Raw genomic sequence first — 6,000 nt, 5'->3', positions numbered from 1 at the left:
AGGTCTCCATGGCACTTTATCAGCACCACGTGCCTAAGAAACGAGTAGGCAAAGGATTGACTGAGTCACGTTCATTCCATTTCTTTCTGCCCCAAAGCAATCAGTTTCGATTATTTTTCCCTTTCTCTCTACGTTAGTTTGGCTGCACCATTTTCTTTCCTTAGGAATGGTTTCCAGTGTGGGGCTGTGTTTCCTAAATTTCTCTGGCAGTGATCATGGATGTTACCTGTGAATTCATTCGGGAGACAGTACTACTACGCTGGCCAGTGCAGAAAAGCAACTACTAATTCCCGCGTTGGTGTTTGCTCACGCACGAGACCAGTATTCAGGCCCAAACACGGCGGTTAAGTCAGCGGGTCGGGCCTAGCCTGGGACTATAACGCTGTTTCCACATAGTGTAATGATTTCTTTATATTTCTCTTTCTTGATTACACTGTGACTTTTTCAAGGACGGTGACCCGGACTTACTCGTTTTGGGGGGTCTCTGACTGTTGAAAACATATCTACCGTGTTACTTAGAACACCTTCGCCATGCAATAAATTGTTAAATCAACTCAGTCACACACCCTGTTGCCACCACATTAGAGATCTGCAGGGACCAGAGCTGGCTTTGAACGGATCTGACTAGAATATATATTGTTACACAGACGGTTTTTCCAGAATACAAAATCATCTATTCAATTGGGTGGGGAAACAAGAACTACAAATTAACACTGTTGATGCAAAACTGCCAATGTGTTCTTCACTGTTTTCTCCTTCCATACCGATGTTCTGATAGTATATTAAAAAAGGGAAATAAATACTGCTATGCACATCCAATGGCGATTCATCTCCTTTCCCATTCCTTCTTTAATCTCACTCAGCAAATTGAATTGACTAGCTCAGGAACGGATCTGCTATAAAAAAATATTACCGACTTCACAATGATTCTGGAATCTCATAAATCCTAAGCATTAGCATGACCTCCCTTTATAATTCAATTAGCTCCAAAGGAACAGTTTCCTGTAATAGATTTACCTCTATTACCCCTAATAGCATTAAGCAGACGAGGCTACGGATGGCATGCTGAGCGATTCCAGCGCCCCGCTCAGGAGCACACTGGCCTTGAGCTCCACCCGAGTGTGCCCGAGGGTCGGAGCCCTCCCTTCCTTGGACGCTGTACTCACCCCCGTGTCTAACTGAGAGGCGGTGCCAACATCACACGTGCACTGATTTTCCTTAAATCCCAACAAATGCTTAAACATCTACTGCTGCTATTATTCCCGAACCTCTCTAGTTTTCATAACCTCTGTTTCTACTTTCCACTCGAAGGGCAGCCTTCGGAAACATGTTAGTGTAGAATTTTTGAATTCCACAAAGATGACAGGATCAGCAAGTAAAACAGCCATCGCTTCCCCGGTACAAAAGCAGGGCTCAGCTAACATTATCACCACGGTCTCTTCCTGTTCGAAAATTCTAGGGTCAAAGAACCGGCGAAAGCGCTGGGGCTAGGGCGCGACACTAGGCTTGCAGGAAGCTTATCTTTATCATGGTTTGGCCACAGAACTGCGCCTGCTGGCGACCGCTGACTGGCCAGCACAGTGAGACGTCACGAGAGCCCTGGCTGCAGGGCCTCCCACGGAGACTGACGCGGGCAATCCTGGGTGGGGAGTTCAAGATCAGATGAGCCATTGCAGAGGGACGGAGGGAGCCGCTCATTGAAGAGCCGCAGACTAGTAACAGCGGAAAACCACTAAATGAAGGTCAGAATGGTCAACGTATCTGAGGTTCAGATCTTCATGGAGTCCTGAACGACATGCCAGTTCCCTATGAAGCTCATGAAATGCCTCCTGTATGTCTGCATTTTTCTGGATAGCCAACAAAGAGGCCTTAGCAGGGAACTTGAATATGGCAACATTTTTTGTAAAGTAGAAGATTCTAAATAATGGTGATATTAATTTATTTTTAAATGTCCTTATATTATTTAGCAATAGAGTGAACACAAAATATTTATAGGATGTTAATTTTATTTCTGACTAGAAAAGGCATGCCATTTATATAATTCGTATTTTATAAATTTAATTCTAGGCTTTTTTTTTCAAGCGTAGTATCTGTGCAAAGGTTTGAAAGCAAGAGTTGCATAATAGCGTCAGATAGCACAACTACAGAGAGGCGCTTTTTAAAAACGAAATCTACTCACCAAAAGCTCTTTTCTTTAGCTTCCAAATATTCTATAAGGTTGCAAAATACGGTGACAGTGTTAAAAGTAAAGAGTTTTGACTAATTTAAAAACTGCACATGTGTGGGTGGGTGCGGCTTTCCTCACGGGCCTCTGAATCATCATTTAATGTGTTTCTAATTCACTTGACTTTTAAAAATCTACTTAATTTTACCGACGTCCAAAACTCTTAGATCTTCACAGGGCGAAGTGATGGAATTAGGAGAGCGTGGAAGTCATGCGATTCCGTTAAATTACAGATTAACAGATCCTTTAAGAGGAAAAGAATGTAGGTGTAGAAATGAGGAAATCATGTTGTGTTTTTTTTACCTTTGCTGCAGTCTTTTGATTATATAATACAAAAAGTTTAAAAATTTTAAGCAGCAATGATAAAAAACTGGAGTACACTATCTGAGGCTAGCGAACAATACTGGGCTTCACGCTTTAGAAAATGACGCGCACTTGAGAAAAGCGAGGCCAAGTCAGCTGCACCTTGAACAGTCCTGTTCACAGCATGAGCCTCACGTGCAAAGACGACGGCTTCTGAAAAGAACAGTAGAGGCTGAGTCAACTAAATGATGGGGGGGAGGATCATTGGGATCCATTTTTAAATTCCCTATGAGTTTCTTTTTAAATTATATATTTAAGGAGTTTTCCATTCCTGACTTTAATTACTGTATAACAGAACGGTTGGAAGGTAGAAGGATAAGGACCTGCCTTCGGTTCCAGAAGGGCACTGGTTTTGGGGAGACGTGGAAACTCTGTAACTGACAGCACAGTTCATAAGGAGGGTTCCCTGCTAGTGTTAAGCGCTTGCCCTGGTAACTTTCCCTTACTCGGCCACAAAAAAAAAAATAAAAAAAAGAGAATATTTATAAGTTGCCAAAAGGAGAATACAAACAAGAGATAAGCAAAAAAACAATTTCAAAGTTTAGGATGCACAGGTGACCTTTTGTTCCATCCGCTTGACCTCACTGTGGGAAGACTCCCATAGCCTGAGCTGGAAATCAGGACCAGACACCCCCCTCCACACACGGTACAGGGCCTGCCAGGGGCCCTGAGATAATTTACTGCAGCACAAGGCAACTTCCTTTGCTCAAGTTAAATCTTTGGTGGTCTTCACATCCGTTAAATCGGTTCCTATCCCTTTGGATGGTGGACTGATTAATGGCAGGGAATAATATTAAATCTCTGCTGACTTAAATGACATTAAGGATGGTATTAAAATAGATTTTTAAGGGAAACAATCAAAGCTAATCCACATGAGTTCGAACTTCATTTTATTTTATTTTATCAATTTTTTAATCTTCACCAGAGAGTATGTTTTTACAGATTTTTTTTTTTAGAGAGATGGGAAGGGAGGGAGGGAGGGAGGGAGAGAAACATTGATGTGAGAGAGAAACATCAATCGGTTGCCTCCAGCACACACCCCAACTGGAGATGGAACCCACAACCTAGGTATGTCCCTGACCAGGAATCGAAGCTGCCACTAGTATAGGAACCTGCCTTTGTCACACTATGGAAGATATGACATTTTCTCTCCTGAATTTCTCTTCCTCGGTGTCTTAGTTTACAACATGGACTGGTATACTGGGCGATAACCCCCAAAAACCAAATAACGCCCCCGGCCCAGGCTCCTTCTCCCCCTCGATCTGAGTCTGGCCTCACCGTACCTCACCCTAATAATGTGGTTAAAACACAGACTTCTTGACTACAGCCTCCTGAGAGACCCTGGCAAGACCCATCCTGGTTAGCCGCTCCCAGCTGTTAATCCTCAGGAATTGCTAGAGAAAATGTTTGTTTTTGTGGCCAAGTCTGGGGATCATTTGTTGTGCAGCAATAGATAACTAATATCCAAGCTAACATTCTTCAGATCTTGGCACGGTATTTGGGCTTCTCTGCCTTCGGTCTCTGCTAAACTAGATCCCAGTTGTCTGAAGGATAATTTTCACCAATCTCTCTCTCTTTCAAATCTATTATATATATTCTCCAGACAGACACATATTTCTGGCCAGAGAATTATGCTTCTAATTCAGTTCAAATTTTATAACCGGTATCTTTGGAAATGACTCATCCATACATGTGCTTCACAGATGTTTATATGATTGAACATTTTACCATAGTTTGATTCCACCACAGTTCAATCCCAAGCCTTAACTGAATAAAAAGTGTGCCTCAAATTCTGGCAGGAACTGCTCAGAACAGAAGAAAAAAATACACAGTACCTGGTCTCAATGACCTAAGGGTTCAATTAGCTAGTTCTCAAAATTTAATTGGTAAACTTGATAAAAGTGTAAATTCTCAAGTCCCATCAAGATTTGGATTCAAAAAGGATCTCTGGTGGACATAGAAACCTATGTTTTTCAAAAGTTTCTGAAAGATTTCGGTGCAAATGCACACTAGATAATCCCTTGTAAAACTGCTCTACTTTAAGATGCACACCGAATAGTTATTTAGGAGTTAATTTTTTTAATATCAAACGAAGCAAATCTCAAATATCTATCATTGGATTATCTTAAAGATAAATGACGTCCTCAGCAATGCAATGGTAAGACCACAGATCTGCCTACAAAAGCCTGGGCTCCGGTCCCAGATGTCAGACTGTCTCTTACTTCGAACAGATTTGTTTACTTCCCTGGGCCTCAGATTCTTCACCTGTAGAATTAAGGAAATGGATGAGATGTTGGCTTAAAATATTCTCAGTCTTTAAAATTAGACCAATTCAGAAAGCAGGTTGCTGGACACCAGAGCACTGTCTTTGTCACACTGTCGCAGATAGGACATTTTCCCTCCTGAATTTCTCTTCCTTGGTGTCTTAGTTTACAACACGGACTGTATCGTTATCATTCGTGTGATGGTTCAAAGAATGAAGGAGATAAAGTGCGTGAAATTGCTTTTTGACTATAAAGAGCTTTCACTGAGAATTCCCAAAGTTCTGCACTGAGGACTTTCTCTGCCTCTTCTCCTTCGAACGCCCCAACTTCCCTGTGCAGTTAGTGCTATTGCAACCCCGTTTTTATAGACAAGGACATCTGTATTATGAAAGCTATGTCACTGGCCCAGTGTTTCATAGAAACTTAGCCTCAGAGCTTGGATTCAAACTCAGGACCATCGACTCCAAAGTCTAGGCCTGTAAGCAGGAGCCTATAAAACCTGACACACACTAGGTGATGGAGAATCTCACCATGATGAGGAGAGAGCCACCCTTTCTCCTTCCACTCTGGGGTTTTCTAAAAGTCCCTGGTGATACCAGCCATCGCTCGTCGCAACTGCCAACACCACTAAATTCCTGATTTCCTCCCAGCCCCCGAATCTGCGTGTCCAGTAGAGGGAATTAAATGCCCTTGGTGATTCTTATCATCAAGGACTTGGAAAACTTGGCTCTGTCCACTTCTTTTGTATTTATTATGTTTAAATGATAACCACCGAGACAGAGGATATTCATCTGGGATTTGGGTTTGACTGAATCCTGTAAGAAAAAGCTGTGGCCCAGGATGCGGCGTATGCCCAGGGCACCGCCTGCTCCTCCACCCTGAACCTTCTCAGGGGCCTGCTTGGCGTCCAGCTGCCGGGAAAACAGCCTGGCCTCATCCCCAACGGTCCCCAGACAAATAGCCAGAGGACCACGTTTGTTGTTTCTGAATCCCCTCTTTGTCTATAGGAAGGCTCTGGCTGGCCCTGCTGGAAAGTCTGGAAGCAGGTCAGCGAGACAAGTTCCAGGAGCCTTTCTGCAGAAGTCAGGCCGCCTGCTCCGTGCCTGGCGGGCTCCAGGCCTCACAACAGCGGGGGTGGGGGTGGGGGGG

Source organism: Miniopterus schreibersii (assembly GCF_964146895.1).
Source record: "Miniopterus schreibersii genome assembly, chromosome: 10".
In the NCBI taxonomy this organism is placed as follows: Eukaryota; Metazoa; Chordata; class Mammalia; order Chiroptera; family Miniopteridae; genus Miniopterus; species Miniopterus schreibersii.
The sequence above is the reverse complement of the archived record's forward strand: the minus strand, read 5'-3'. Positions refer to the sequence as shown.